The sequence below is a fragment of the Ailuropoda melanoleuca genome, chromosome 4, assembly GCF_002007445.2.
Source record: "Ailuropoda melanoleuca isolate Jingjing chromosome 4, ASM200744v2, whole genome shotgun sequence".
In the NCBI taxonomy this organism is placed as follows: Eukaryota; Metazoa; Chordata; class Mammalia; order Carnivora; family Ursidae; genus Ailuropoda; species Ailuropoda melanoleuca.
This window is the reverse complement of record NC_048221.1, coordinates 139860410-139877157: the sequence shown is the minus strand read 5'-3', so window position 1 is coordinate 139877157 and position 16748 is coordinate 139860410.

Sequence of the window (16748 nt, the reverse complement as noted above, 5' to 3'; positions counted from 1 at the left end):
TGGAGAATAGACCGTACGAGAGAAGAGAGTCAGGGATGCCCGGCTGTGGTCAATACAAACATCTATTGCATTTCCCGTGCTTGTTAGGTAACTGTGATTTTGCTTGGCTGTAGCAACAGAAACGGTAAAAGCTAACATTTCTGAGTGTTTAACCTGCCCCCAATTTGGTACTTGGTGTTCTAGAAGGCAGCTCTTATTTATTTATTTATTTATTTATTTATTTATTTATTTATTTATGTGACAGAGAGACAGCCAGCGAGAGAGGGAACACAGCAGGGGAGTGGGAGAGGAAGAAGCAGGCTCCCAGCGGAGGAGCCCGATGTGGGACTCGATCCTGGAATGCCGGGATCACGCCCTGAGCCAAAGGCAGACGCTTAACGACTACGCTACCCAGGCGCCCCAGCTCTTCTTACTTAAAACCCTTAGCAACACTGTGACTTTGGTACTCTCAGTTCTACCTTGTAACTGAGCACAGGGGACTTAATGAAGCCCTCAGCCCGAGGTCATGCACCTTATCGTGGGGGGACACAATTGGTTTCCAGAGGCAGCCCTCTGACTCAGTAAGCAGTGCCTCCTGTCCATGATGTATCACTTCAGGCTCTCTGGGCTGCAGGATATCACATCAAGCTGTATTAAGAATGCAAGAAGAAGGAAGGTGGATTCAGGGCAAGGATATAGGCAGGTGTGCAGAGGGTCTCCTACTGGGACAGAAAAGGCCATGGTCTTTATAGTGAACTCAGAATGTTCTCCATCCTCTTGCATTGACACCTCTCCCTTCCCAAAGACTGACTTTGTTAGGTTCCCACACATCAGTGTCCTGGCAACAGCTATTTACATTTACTCTCTTCGAGGAGGTTTTAAGTCAATGTGGGAATCCCTTAGTTCCTAATGCCAATTCCAGGAGAAGAGCTCTGATTGGAAGAAATTGATCAAGGGCCTCAACAGGCCAAATCGACTGAAGCCAGGGGCCTGGACCCATCAAATGAGAGAATGGCTACCCTCAAATGACAGCTGAGAACTGGGGCAGCTCAAGGGGCAGGTCCCTGAAAAGTGGGATGGGATGAGGGGAATCAGAGATAAAACAGTAGGTATAAATTTTACATGATGTCTAATTTTTGTGCTCCCTGAGAGCTGGGTAGTTCACCCCACATTTTATTTTATTTTTTTAAAGTAATCTCTACACCCAGTATGGGGCTTGAACTGGCAACCCTGAAATCTAGAGTCACACGCTCCACTGACTGAGTCAGCCAGATGCTCCTACCCCACATTTTAAACATATGGACCAACAGGTATATAAAAAAATCCTAACATCACTCATCATCAGGGAAATGCAAATCAAAACCACAAGGTGATGTCACCTTACACTGGTCAGGATGGCTATGATAAAAAAACAAAACAAAACAAAACAAAATAAGACAACAAGTGTTAGCAAGAATGTGGAGAAGGTGGGACCCTCGAGCCCTGTTGGCGGGAAAGTAAGATGGCGCAGCCACTGTGGAAAACAGTAGGGGAGTTCCTCAAAGAATTAAAAATAGAACCACCCTATGATCCAGCAATGCCAGTTCTGCATATTTATCCAAAAGAGTTGAGATCAGGATCTCCACAAGATACTAACCCTCCATTCAGTGTTATTAACACGTCATTGCAATGCTATTCACAATAGTCACGAAATGGCTACAACCAAGTGTCTATCCACAGATGAATGGATAAAGAAAATGCGGTGTATACACACAATGGTCTATACATACTATTCAGCCTTAAAAATGGCAATCCTGCCACATGCGACATCAACGACCTTGAGGACATTATGCTAGTTGAAGTAAGCCAGTCACAGAAGAATGAACACTGCATGATTCCACTTATATGAGGTATGTATAGTAGTCAAATTCCCAGCATTAAAGAGTGGAATAGTGGTTGCCGGGGGTCAAGGGGAAGCAGAAATGGGGGGTTACTAATTATCAGGCATAAAATTTCAGTCAGGCAAGATATATAAGCTCTGGAAACCTACTGGCAAACATTGTACCAACAGTCAAGAAAAATGTAATACACACGTAGAAATGTGTTAAGGGGTAGATCTCCTGTTAAGTGTTCTTACCATAATTTTTAAAGAAAGATGAGGAAACTAAACCAGGAAAGTTAAATAATGTGGGTGATGCCGAAGAGAATCTTAGCAGTGAAAATGATGGTGGGGTCTGATGACTAGTTTTCAGACATTATGGGGGAAAGGAGAATCAAGAGGGCGTTGAACTTTGGATCCTTGAGCCTGGAGGATGGTGTTAGCATCAGAAATGACAAATAGGGGATACAATATAAGGGAGATACGATGATTTCAAGTGTTGATATGTTCGTCAAGTTCGAGGCCCTCAAGACTAGAGCAAGGGCTTTCCAAAATGGTAGCCTGAGTTGGAGGCTGCCAGTCAGACAAGAGAAGCCAGACTCAGAGTGCCTCCAGGCACCTCAGGGCTAGGTCTAGGCCTCTGGCTGGGACTGGAAGAAGTGACAATGCGAGGGGGTTTAGGGGCCAGCTCCTGGGGGGAGCCATCTTCGATTGGTGACATCATGGCAGACTCCCGTTGGTGAAAGTAAATGTGATCACAGAGACTTTGGGGGGGGCGAGGGGCTTGCAGAGACCTGACTATCACTGATGAGGACACTGAGGTCACCACGGATGGGCAAGTGGAGGTTAACCAGCGTTTCCCATGCTCTAGCCACCGAACTGGGTGCTGTGCACATGGTAACGCCCAATCCCAGCAGCAACCCTGAGAGTTAGTTGTCTCTCCATGTCACTACTGAGGAAGCTGTGAGTTGAGGAGTGAGCTCATCTGCCCCAGGTCAACAGTAGCACGCAGGGAAAGCAGTCCAGCAGCCCATGATTCGTGTGGGGCTGGTCCAGCTGGATCTGGTGGGCGAGGGGCAATGGGGAGCAGTGTTGGACGTGGCCCAGCACATCTGGATGTGAAGGCTGGAGCCCCCTGCCCACTGCTGGTGCCCGCACTGCACAGGCCCGCAGGGCTGTCTGCCTCGGCCCCCGGGGGCCCTGGGGGGGACTGGCTGGTCAGAGCGGGTTGCAGAGTCCTGTCACACTTACAGCAGTAAATTAGTCCTAGTTTGAAAACAGGCTTGCGTGCCAGAGTGCAATCTGGTAGGAATTTTTTCTACCAGGCTTTTTTTTTTTTTTCCTCCCAAATCATTCCAGTGTTATTTACATACCCTCCTGAGTACCTTCTTTCCCTTCATTTCTTTCAAACGCTCTCTCCCTTCCTATGTGTCTCTGTCTTTCCTTCTGTCACTTGCTACCTTTCTCTCCTTCTGTCTGCCTGTCTCTCTACCTCTTTTCCTCTCTCTCTCTGTCTCTCTCTTTCTCTCTGACTCTTTTGCTTCCATTCCAGTGGCTTAAACTAGACTGTCGCTGTCGGAATGTCTAGTCATGGCAAATAACCATAACCTAGTCACCGGGGCACCTTCTTCTCCTTTTCCCAAATTCTGGAGGGACGAGCACAGGGGGTATGTGTTGGGGTGGATGAGAACCCACACCTCAGCTTGCACCCAGAAAGTTGGGGAGCTCGCAGTTCACACAACGGTGAAGACACAGTTCTAACTGGTCTGATTGAAGTTTCTTGACATCCTGGAGATTAACTCCCTGAAGATTTAAGAATTTGTGCCTTTAATGACAAGAAACAGCTTAGCTTTCAATATGTTGTCAACAGTTCTTGGGCCTGTTCTCAAGATTGTGAGTTGTCCTTTTTCTGTGCGTGGAAGTGCTAAGGTAATGGCACAGTGTGTCTCTCCTGAAATGTGGTGCCTGCGGGAGAAAGTCCACAGTGATTTCCAAGTGACAGGGCTGTTTCAGTATTACTGGGACTGGATTTGGGGACTCTAGGAGACTTCTAGAAAAATGGAGCTCTAAAGACCACGGCAGAGACACTAACAGGGAGTTTTTTTCTTTTTTTTTGATTGGGGTGTAATTGATACGTAACGTTCTGTTAGTTTCAGGCATGCAATATGAAGATTCCGTATTTGCACATACTGCAAAATGACCACCACAGTAAGTCAGAAGAGGGAGCTTTTTGAAGGAAGGACTCTGTGAGGGGAGAACGGTGCCTGCTCTCCAGAGTGTCTGAGCCTGTGTGGATTGAATTATGTCCCCGAAAATGATATGTGGAAGTACTCACCTGTGCTCCCTGCGATGTGACCTTATTTAGAAACAGGGTCATTGCAGATGTAATCAAATTCAGATGGGGTCATTCTGGATGAGGGTGGGCTCTGACATAATACAACTAGTGTCTTTATAAAATGAGGAAAATTTGGATACACACACACACGGAATGCTACATGAAGAGAGAGGCAGAGACTGGAGTTATGTTGTCACAATCCAGGGAACATCACGGGTTGCCAACAACCCCGGAGGCTGGCAGAGGCCAGGAAGGGTTCTACCCAGAGTCTCAGAGGCAGGTATCCTGCTGCTCACCTTGACCTATTCTGGCTGCACTGGACCCATGCAGGGCCCTAAGGAACCCTGAGTCTCACCACGCAGGCCCTCACGTGGCTGTTGCTTTTGCCAGTGATGACTTCCCTGTCTTCCTCCCCTGGGGACGTCTGCTCAGCCTTGGAGACTGGCTCCCAGCAGCTCCTCTGGGAAGCCTTTCTCAGCCTTCCACTCTGCCAAGTCTGCCGAGCACTCTCACTGCGGAGAAATCGCGCCGTGTTCACACCAGATTGCAAATACGTCTGTCACTATTTGGAAATCGATTATGAGCTTTGGAGGGCGGGAACGACCTCATGTTCCTGTTTGTATAAAGCTGACAGGAGGTCAGAACTGCCCTAAATAGTCACATTTATCATGCATTTGTATCTAGACGACGATGTTCTGGAAGAGGCAGGAAGAACGTCCTAAGGGATGGGTGACTTTTTAAATTATGGTGAAGGCACCGTCAGGGCTAACCATGTGTCTTTGTGAGGTCTGGCACTTCTCCCCCGTGCCAAGCAGTCACCCAATGCCTGGCACATTGAACGTGTTAAGTAACTGTTGTATCTGTGGATGGAAATGGTGTACTAAGCTGTATCTGCTAAGCACTGAGGACAAGCCAGGCACTGTGATAAGCACTTCTTATGGATGAACTCGTTTAACCCTTAGCACGCCTCACGGGAGGACACTCATTCCCGGGTTGAGAAAACGGAGACATAAATTGCCCTCACAGCCTTATACCACAGTGAATCTGGAAAATTCCTCCAGCTCCTCAGACCCAGGCCGAGCTGGGGGCGAGGGCGTGAGGGAAGCCAGCTGTCCTGACCCCGTTCCGTGCCCTCGGCCCTGGAGCCTCACGGAGAGCATTCGGGCACCTCGCTCGCCTTAGAGCGGGCCGGGCTGCGCTTTGCGGAGGGCGGAGCGCCGGCGGCGCATGCCCCGGATGAGCGGACGTGTAGACGAACGTGCGGGTTCTGAGAGCCGCGCTTCACATCCTTCCCAGGCGCCCAGCCGGCACCTTGCGCGGAGAGACTCTTCGTGTCGCCGGTTTCCGGAGCCCGCAGCCACGGAAGGAAAGCGGGTGGATTCCGGGTGCCCGCGAGAGCCTCCCTCTCCGCGCTCCGCTCCGCAGCCTCGAGGAGCGGTATTCCCGCCGGGCCCCTGCGCACCTGGCCTGAGCCCCGCCGCCCCGCAGCGCAGGTAGGCGCGGCGCCCCTGCCGCAGCACTTGTGATCTTAACGCGCAATCACAGGCGTTGAGTTACAGTTAACTGGCTGACATGTTGCTTTTGGAGACTTTAGAGAAATATAAGTCAAACTTTATAGCTTTAACCAAATGTTTTACTTTTTAAAAATTTCTTACAGATTTTATTTATTTGTCAGAGAGTGAGAGAGCACAAGCAGGGGGATCAGCAGACAGAGGGAGAAGCACACTCCCAGCTGAGCGGGGAGCCTGATGTAGGGACTCGATCTCAGGACCCTGGGATCATGACCTGAGCCGAAGGCACGCGCTTAACCCACCGAGCCGCCTGGGCCCTGAATATTGCACAGGTGGTTGTAGCCAGGGATTTGGTGGTGGTGGTGGTAGCAGTAAATATTTTCCTAGGCTCTTAAAAATCTCTGTGCTTTTAAGAATTAAACTTGTTGGGGCGCCTGGGTGACTTAGTTAAGTGTCTGTCATGATCTTGGGGTCCTGGGATCCAGCCCCGCTTTGGGCTCTGTGCTGCTTCCCCTCCCTCTGCCCCCACCCCCGTGCTCACTCTGTCTCTCATTCTCTTTCTCTGAAATAAATAAAATTCTTAAAAAAAAAAAAAAAAGAACGAAACTTGTTGAAGCTCATTCAGTGTCTCTGCTGGCCTCTGGGTTGTAAGCTCTGTGGGCCAGGAACAGCTGTGTCTTTTTCCCTTCTGAGCTCTCGGAACAGAGTGCCTGGAATGAATAAGCACTTGTCTCTGGAGGGAAGGGAGGGATTCCTGTATCTTTAGAATTTCTTAGTATGAGATGTGACTGTGTGGTCAGAGAATGACAGGAAGAGGTTAATTCTCATTAGGTTTTTCCTATAATATAGCTTAATTTTTTTTAAGGTTAAGTGTTGTTTTGTAAAGGTTTTATTTCTGCCACCTCTGCGTGGGTGTGTGTGCTGGCGATGCAGTTAGAATGGGTGCTGGCGGACCTTCTCCAGGCAGGCACTGTGTGGTGCTCCTGGATGCCGTGCCGTAGGACTTCGGGCAGAACCTGGGGGCTAGCTCATCTCTGCTCCATGATGTTCGTGGCCCCAGCTGGGAAGAGTCGAAGGTTGGGAGTCTTGGCTCCTGGGGCCAGAGTCTTGAGGACGTCTCATCATTCACGTCTCACGATCGATGCTGGCTGGGGCCTCAGCTAGCTACCCGGCTGGAACAGCCACACCGTGGTCTCTCTGTTTGGGCCAGTTTGGGCTTCGTCCCAGCATGGCTGCTGAGCGCCAAGCAAACACGGCTGAAGTGATGGCATTTTTGCAACCTGGCCTCAGAAGTTACTTCTGCTGTGGGCTGCTGGTCGAGCCAGTCACAAAGGTTGTCCAGGTTCAGGGGAAGGGGACACACGGGACAGGGTGTATTATTGAAGCTTTATGGGAAAGTATAATCTGTCAAAGCAGGTCCACAGTGTGAAATGTATTTTTCCTCCTGTGCTTAGTGGCCAAAAAAGTTTGACAACTCTTTGCCTGATTTTGTCTGTGGTGTGAATAAACCACAGTCACCACTGTCAGGCCGTTCTGATTGACGTGTGAGTCGTTTCCAAGTTTTCTGGATTCTGTGAATGATGTGGCAGGGAGAGCCCACAGCGGTGTCCCCATGTGCCCTCAGGGAGGCTTCATCTCATCGTGTGCTCAGGAACCCCAGCCTTCGTCTGGGTTTTGCGGAGGGTAGCTGGCCAGCGAGGTTGAGGGTTAGTTGTGCGTGTGAAGGCGGTGTTACTGTATAAGAAACCCTGTGTTAATGAAACTGCTTATCATTTTGTATTCAAAGTGACATTGTGATTGATTTCTCACTTTACTAGAAATTCGTTGTGAATATAGCTTCCCCCACGGTGTTGTATTATAGATGGTCCTGCAGCAACCCTGCAGCCCTTGCTAGCTAATTGTTCCCTCAAGAGCCTCCTGGAAAGAGAGTGAATGGTCCAGAGGACACTGAAAGCATTCTAAAGGCCCTGGTGCATATTGCTGATCTTTGGATGCTGCTTTGACGAGCCAGTGGGGATGGAAGTGAACTCCTTGAAGCCCCCTTAACAGGGGTGTATTCAATACTCCTGAATATAATTAGGGAAGATGTGAAGTAACCCAACATAAGCAGTAGTCAGTAGAATAATTACCAGTTGGCCAAAGCCCAGCTTCTGACCATATATGCCCTACGGGGTGCAGCCAACCCCCTCCACGAGCCGACAGGGTGCAGTTGCCCAGGTGTCGGGAATACCACCTGTCCCAAGGCTCACCTGTATGGAGTTACTGTGAATGAGCAAGGCTTCCGTGGCCGTGGGCTGTGAGGAGGCCCACTCTGCAGGGGTCTTTGTAGACAGAGGTGGTCTACAGATGGGAGTGATATGTATATAATATCACATGGCTTTGAGGAAGCACCTTCCTCCCCAGCAGGTGGAATTCTTGCAGAAATTAATGCTTTCAGCTTATGAAACATTTACTGAGCATTTAGTGTGTGCCAGGGATAGATTTGTCGATTTTGGGGGTGGTTTCTCAGTGGGGAAGCTGGTCTGCAAGATAGAGACAGGTTTTGGGCAAACCTGTGATGGATGGTACTGACTGTGGTCGGGCCCGTGCAGATGGATGCGGGCGGCTTCACTGTGATACAGTAGCCCTCCTGCTGGAAGTACAGTGGCCGCGGCTGGGGCGGGGGGGTGGTGGTGGTCCCAGAGGAGCTAGTGTTTAAATTGGGTCTTGAAAAATGTTTACCAGACAGAAAAAAGAGGGGGGATAATTGAAGGAGGGTCAGCTAATTTTCAGAGGTCCTGTGTACGCTGGGACATGAACTGGGAAATGATGCAGAGCTTCTGGGGTGCTCCATCCATCTCCTTAGGAAAAGGGAGCAGGGGCTCAGAGGGGGGACCTGGGGCAGGCCAGCACGTGTATCCGTAAGCACCATGGAAGGACTGCCTGTGTCCAGTTCCTATTCCTGAGCCGGAGCCTGTTTCTCAGCAGAGCGTCGAGTTCTTTTTCTGAATTTCTGTCCCAGAGAGCACTTTTGTTAGAGGCCTCTTGCTGGGGCCAGCACGGAGGCTGCGGGCGTGTTGGGGGGAAGCAGGCATGCAGGCTCTGTCTCGGGGGGGACCCCACCATTACCCACTGCTGGGACACGGTCGGTGCCCTGCGGGGCTAATGAGCCCGCCTCCGGCCCATAGAAACATGTATCCTCCTATCCACCTAAAGGGAGGCAAAGAAAACAAAGTTCCTTGACCCGATAATGCTTGAACATCCCAGCTGGCTTCGTCCATGTGTGTGATTCGGACCATATGCAGTTGAAGGCGAGAAGATTTAGGTGTTTTATCCAGACCTCATTTCATCATTATCAAAGCCAACTCTAACGGACATCCTTCTGGAACTATTGTCTCTTAAAATTATTATGATTTAATTTTTTAGAGTCAATTTAGGTTCCTAGCGAAATGGAGAGGAAGGTACAGATTTCCCACATCCTCCCTTCCCCCATGCCACACAGCCCTGCTGTTGACATCCCCCACCAGAGCGGGACATTTGTTATGACTGATGAACCTGCAAGGAGGATCGTAATCACCCAAAGTCTGTAATTTACATGAGGGTTCAGTGTTGGCGTTGGACCTTTTGTGCGTTTGGGAAAGTGTATTTTCACTGCCCTAAACATCCTCTGTGCTCTGCCTGTTCATCCCTCCCTCCCCCCAACCTCTGGTGACAGCTGATCTTTGTACTGTCTCATAGATTTGCCTTTTCCAGAATGTCATGTAGTTGGAACCATACAGAGGAAGTCTTCTCAGATTGGCTTCTCTCACGTAGGATAGGCACTTAGCTTTCTTCCATGTCTTTTCAGGACTTGATAGCATGTTTCTTTCTCGCACTGAGTCATATTCCATTGTCTGATTGTGCTACAGTTTATCCATTTACCTCCTGAAAGGACATCTTGTTTGCTTCTAAGTTTTGCAATTATGAAGGAAGTTGCCACACACATTCGTGTGCAGGTGTTTGTGTGGACGTGTTTTCACCTCCTTTGGTTAAATACCAAGGAGTACAAGTGCTGGATCGTATTTGGTTTTGTCAGAAACCGCCAGACGGTCTTCCAAAGTGACTGCACCATTTTACACTCTCCACCAGCGATGAGTGAGATTCCAGCTCCCCCACATCCTCACTGGCATTAGATGTCAGTGTTCTGGGTTTTGGCCATTCTAAGAGTTATGTAGTCATATCTCGTTGTTTCAATTTACATTTCCTTATGACATAGGATGTGGAACATTTTTTCTCTACTGTCTTTTTTAGTGTTGTGTTTAATCCAGAAAGGCCATGAAGATTTGTCTCTAAAGATAGAGTAATATGAGCTATTAAGATTACCCTCAAACACCTGTTACCTTTCTCCTCTGTTCCTCCCTCCCTCCCTCCCTTCCTTAGATAGAACATCAGTGGGACCCACTCTGCTCTTTCTCGCTGGAGGGAAGGGGAAGGGTGTGCCCCGGTTCCCGCGAGCAGCCATGGTTCACGTTAGAATGTGTACATCACCAGCAGCCTATGAGCTCCTCCAAACAGGGACTATCTTCCCCAAGGCTGGTTGCATTTGCCTTGGCCCTTAAGAAAATGCTAGCGAGTAATCACGAAACCATTTTTTTAAAGTATGAACAGATGAATCTTGGGATCACTGATAATTTGCAGTCACCTGACACAGTGGGACTCAAACTGGAATCCATGTTGGAATTACTTGAACCTTTTTCCAAATGTGGAGCCCCGCCTAATGGTTCCTAATATCCAGAGATGGAACCTGGGAGCTAAATCCCGGTAAAGCTCCCCCTGGTGGTCTCGATAAGCAAATGCGTTTAGAAAACTAAAGCATCCACTTTCAGTTATTAAAAAAAAAATCTCCTAAAACTTCCCAAGCGTGTTAAGTATCTGGCATCTTAAAATATCCAGGAAAATAAATTTCATGGTTCAGATTTTAGAGATAAAAGCATATTCTTAGAAAAAGACGTCCTTCTCAGTAATTCCTGCTCCTTCCTTCCTTCCTATTCGGGCTTAGCTCACCTTGTAGATCTTAGTTACGTTGCAGCCCTAACTGGGGTAGCTGTTTTGGGCATGATGTTAGCTGGTCTCCCAAGGCCACTGCTCCGTGGGGTGGTCCCCACCCTGCACACAGTCACCTTCGTCTCCCTCCCCTGCCCTCCGTGGGCATTTCTGTTCCCCCACATGCCCAGCCGCAGCCACCTCTAGGCAGAGTGCCTTTCTAGAGACACATTCACGGTGATGAGGGAGCTGGCTGCTTTGGCCCGTGCTTCTCCCCAAAGAGTCAGGCTGCCCTGATGCTGCAGGAACACAGATTTTTTTTTTTTTAATTAATTACGTCCTCAGTCAGTTCCTGTGGGAACCATGGTTGGGGAATATGATGTGACCTCCCTTACTTACTCTGAGGGACAGCAGAATGGCCACAGGCTCCGGAACTGGGGAGAATGGGGTTTGTGCGGCCACGTGTGCTCTACTGGAAATGTTCCTCGGCACGCCTGAGCCCAACTTTCTAGAAACTGGTGATTCTACTGTGCAGGTCATTGTTGCTATGGAAGAAAACGTATGCAAACTTCTCAGTAGGTGGAAAGCTGCAGGTTGATGTTGATGACAAAGCGGACGGAAAGGGTCACCTGATGGAGGAAGGAGAGCCGGGAGTTAGACCTGCTTCAGTCTGTGCTCTCCGCTCCGTGGGCAGTTTTCACTTGTAAAGTTTAAACAACTCAGTTTATCAAACCTTGGAATTACAAATGGTCAGAATTCAAGACTTTGAAGGTCACCAGCTTAATCTCCTTGCTTTGCCGGTGAGCCTTGTAAGTCTTAGAAGGAGAAAGGGCTTCACCTAAAGTCACATCTCCCTCTGGTTCCTTCTCAATTCCTTCTTCCCCTTTCAGTTTAACTTGGACTGATAGTGCAAGCCTCCAAGACCTGTGGCATTTCTTTATAACCTGGTCAGGGGGCTGGAGGTTGATAAGAAGCAGTAGCCGGAAGACTGAGTTTCTGTTTTGAGGAAATGAAAACGAGGACAGTGGTACAGGTCATTTATTTAATGGGCCTATTTAATTGCCAGGTCTTCAGGATCTGAGATGCTTGGGTGATGAATCAGGGATGATGACACCGGAGTTTGCTTGGAAGGCGTTCACAGCCTGGGGAAGTTACAGCATCCCGAGGGTGGTGTGCAGCAGACAGGGTGGGCGTAGGTGCTGCGACTGGAGGGTTAGGGGAGCGTGACTGGGAGGGTGCTTTGAGCAAAGCCTGAAGGGATGGATACCATCTGGGCACATGGCATTCAAGGAGGGCAACCTGGTTAGAAGGAACAGCAGGAGACACAGACACTAGAACACATGCAAGGAAACCGAGGCTGTTTGGTTTGATAGAAGCATCGTGCGCTTACAGAGGAACATTGAGGAGGAGGATGGGGAAGGTTGGGGAGGAGGATGGGGAAGGTTGGGAAGAAGGTTGGGGAGGAGGATGGGGAAGGTTGGGGAGGAGGATGGGAAGGAAGGTTGGGGAGGAGGATGGGGAAGAATATTGGAGAAATTACTCGGTCATAGTACTTGCAGTTTGGCCTTTTGCCTGTGGACCAACGTTTCCCAAACTGGGTTCCAGGGTACTATGCCATTGACTAGGTATTCTGCAAATGTCGCCTTGCGCTTTATGCAATAGAGAGAAGGCAGGGGGGTAGGGCAAGTTTGTTGTCAATTCCTGTGTTTGGTGAATGATGGGCTAACGAAGTTATAAGTGCTTCTTTTATATGTTACTTGTCAACCCTCCACTCTGTTTATTGGCTTTGAGAATCTCTACGAGAGACATAATATGTGGCATGTATTATTAACTTGGACGTGGGAATTGTTGGTTCCACCATAATCCGGTGGATGTCAGTGTCCTGTTTCAAAGTTTGGGGTAAAAAGAAAGCTGCCTTAAACAATGTTTCAAAGTGTCAACTTTCCAGTGACCTAGGTTGGCATCAGTGTCTAATCGGGACCTATTGACCCCGACCACTCTGGGTGTGGCTTGCCCTCTCAGAGCCCTGGCCCTGCTCAGCTTGAGCCCTGAGACAGACAGAGGCTCTCCCCCCATGCCTAGCTCCAGGCCTCGGCTCTGTTCAGAGAAAACTCAGCGGCCCCCTCCCTGAGTTCCATTCCTGCTTCTCTCCTTCCTGAGCTGCCCAGCTCCCAGCCCTCTGTCTCATCTCCTATTCCCCCTCCCATATCAGCCCCTTGACACTGAAGAAAGAGTTGGCATCTTTCCTCTGGCCTTTCTTCTGCTTCTAGATGTGGTGTTTCCCTTGTGTCCTGACTCCCTCTGCTCCCGGCCACACAGGGGCTCTGGGGTGCAGCCCTGGGTGGCAGGCCGCACACTGCTGAGCTTGCGTGGGTGAGGGTCTGACGAGGGCCACAGGAGGAGCAGGACTGGCCTGGAATCGGGGGGACTGACCCTGGGCCAGAGGTGGGGAAGCCCTGGCCTCTCTTCCTGCTCCTGCCTCCTGGGGAGTAGGATGTGTTCAGTTTCTGACTCTGATTATAAACCCCCCACTCTTGACCTTTATCAGACCTTTTCATTCTCATTTTTGGTCAATGCTGGGAATTCAGAAGACTTGGCAGTTCCCACTTTTTAAAGACCCGAGTGCAGGTCGATCCAGATTCTGGTTGAGGCCCTGGGATGTGTTGAGTGAGGGAGATTCCAGGAAAGTTTCCTCGATGAGTTCATTTAAGGTAGAAGCTGAGACCAGCCTTGCCGCGCCCAATCCCGGGAGACTTGGAGAAGAATTGCAGGTTCTTGCCAGAAGCATGGAAGCAGGAGCAGGAGGGAGCACTAGCAGGTGGTGGAGGGGAGTCTTCCTGATGCACCCATTTCTTGGCCGTTAATTAACCCACAGTGCTTGAGCTGAGTGGAGTGTGTGTGTGTGTGTGTGTGTGTGTGTGTGTGTGTGGGCATGCATGCATGTCTGCACTCTGGTATAACCCCATGCAGGGTCTGATTGGCATGGAGAGAAACCCAAGATTAATCTGAAGAGGAGGGACCACTGAGGCTGAGAGAGGTTTGCAAGAGGAAACTCTGGGGAGAGCTTAGAGCTGTCGCAGTCTCTGGAATTGGACTTGTCGCTGATGGCACTGGACTCAGAGGCTCAGATTGGCTTCGGTCAGCGCATCTGCCATCGTCACGGAGGAGGGCTGAGAGTAGTCCAGTGCTGATCAGCGGCCTAGAATAAGGGGTGCTGGTCACTGGGAGACGTGCACTCTTTATGGATGTATCTAGAAAGTTGGATCGATGGGACATAGTGAATAAGTGATAAGAGCAGGTGTTGATGGCGAGTCCCAAATCTCTGGGCACCTGGGATTGGTGGTGCCTCTCTGCTTGGCACAGGGACCTCAGGAGACAGAGACGGTTTGAAGGGAGCAGGAAGCTGGCCAGTTCAGGTGCATGAGTCCTCGATGCCGCTACACATCCAGGTGGACAGGTGACCACCTGTGACTAGGTTCTCACGCTCAGAACAGACTCTGGGGTTGGCAGAATAGACTTGGTGACAGATTTATGCTTGGAGCCCCATCTGAAGTTTTTCCTGTGCAAAAGCACTTTTGTTTCAAGGCTAGACTTGGTGCCCAGAGACGAGAGTGTTTGGTGGGGCAAATAGGAGGAAGGATTGCTTTGGCGAGGAAATCCTGGTGGGGGGAGGACAGGGCTGTGCTCCAGGAAAGCAGTGAGAAGGGAAGCCATAATTCAGGGGACACTCTTAGGGCTGTTGGGGGTGGGTGGCAGAGCCTTGTTCTGCCTCAGTGATTCTCCTGGGTCAGCCGTGCTCACCGTCATTCAGGAAGAAGGGCTCGCCTAGGTCCACGAGGCAGAACCTTAAGGGAGGGGCAAGCAGTCCACAGGACCTTCACCATCACGCTACTGTAAAAGATAGCCAGTGCTTGAAACCCTCTCAATTCTTAGCGGGAGGGGAGCAGAACTGGCCCCTGGTACAAGGCCCAGCATTTTCTTTGCAAATATTGAGTGGACAGATATGAACTCAGCAGACACTGGCTAGAAGCCTCTGATGTTTATGCACTGCGCTCCTTGTTCTAAGGGAGAAATCAGACAGTCCTGCTAGTACCTTGTAAGTTAGAGGGGCGGATGCAGGAAGGGGCATGGAGCTGGAGACAGTAGTGCCAAGCTGGGAAAGGCGGGGAGCAAGAGAGGTAGCTTTGAACTGAACTTGGAGAGAAGTGGGTGGTCTCACAGAAGGAGCCTGGCTGGGGGAGCTGCGCTGGGAGCAGAGGTGAGGGTCTCTTTTTGATGCCCTCCTGGTAAAAGTTGCTCCCATATGAAATGGGATCCACTAGAGGGTTTTAAATTGGGAAATGACAATTAAGTCATATGCTTTAGAAAGACTCTGGCAACTGGTTTGGAGGGGAGGAGGCTGAGATCTGTGAGATTTGCTACAGAGTTGAGGTTACTAAGGGCTGTGGGTATGGCTGGGAGCTGCCCGCTGGCATGCAGTGCCCAGAGACAGCCAGCAGGTGGCAGTCGAGGACTTCATTTCTCCAGTTTCTGGCAGGGCCAGAGCCTTTTGGTCTGCTGTTCTTTCCTTTTTTTTTTTTAATTTATTTTTTTTTAATTTTTGGTGTTTTTGTTTTGCATGTTAGTTTTGTTTTGTGTCTGCCTCCTGCCCTTCCACCCTGTACTCACCCAGCTTCCTTTCAAGTTGTTTCATGATACTTCCCCCCCGCCCCCACCAGATAAACCAAAAGAAAAAAGGACAACAAATCAAGAGAAAGCATGTGGTCAGATACGGTCAGTTTCAGAGAGGGCAGGCTGCTATTTGGGGCAGCCAGGCAGGCCCTGCTTTCCCCTCCGTGCTCGAGACCTGACCGCTGGGGTCATCAGTGTCAGCCACAGAGGTCTCAGGCCAGGGAAGCCCACACCCCGGACATTGGAGGCAGACCTGCATCTCTTCCCCGAGCACCTGGTCCGGTCCCTCCACCCCTCCCCTCCATCCCGGGTGGACCCACCCCTATAAAGAGCCCCCCTTTCAAGGTGACAGAGAAATCAACCTTCGTCCTAGTCCTAGAAGTCCTTCTGTAATGTCTTTGTGTGTTAAGGACACGAGATTTGCTCTTACGCAGTGATATCCCCCCATGCTTCCTTTCTTCGTCGTAGAAAGAGAAGGAGCCCCAGAGGCACATCTGAGTGGCAGCTCTGGCCCCCGTTCTGCCAGTCACCCCGTGTGCAGCCTCGGGCATGTCCCTCACTTCCCCTACCCTTGCTGTGGCCTCACCTGGGACGCGTTTTACTTCGTGTTCCCATCCCCCTGGGCCGTGAAAATGAGGCAGGTGCTGCCATTTCTCTTCCACAGGGTTATATACTACGTTTCCTGTTGGAAGGCCTCTGAGCGAGGCGTTGCACACACCACCCCCCATCTCCACCCCTTCCTGACACCCGTGAGACCTTGGGCACGTCACCGCTCTGGGCTGCGGGTCTGCAAACTGCGGCCAGGAGTCCGAATGCACAAAGGGTTCCATTACTTGAACCTAACGTGTATGGAGTTGGTCTGGGTACCTGCAGTGAGCAGTGTCACCTCTCGGGATCCCACCTGATTAGAGTCTGTGCACAGACGACAAGGGGAACTATTTTAAACTTTAACAAGAGACCCAGTATTTTTCATCTGTCAGCTGCCAGCCTCTGCTAAGAATACAGGTCAGAAACACCTGCTCCTCCGTCTTCAAGGTGAGATGTTTGGGCTGCAAACAAGTTCCTATCACAAGTGAAACTCCGGTGACTCCAGATCTCACTCACCGTGGGTGGCTCGGCCTCTGGGTTGGGGTGCAGCGCCCTGGGTTACTGCCCTCTGGATGCGAGGTGGAGCGAGCAGGGAGAGCCCGGGCCAGCTGTGTGGTCCTGGGCAATCCACCCCATGCCTCGGGCCCCCGTTTCTCCAGTTTGAAGCAGGCTTTGCTTTCCTGCAGTGCCTCCTAAGACTGCTGTGAGGTTGCAGGGGAGCTGGGACCCTGAATGACAGAGCCCTCCACAGTTCTGGTTGTTGGTGGTGGACATTTCATTCTGGCCCGCCGCACCCCTCCCTGTC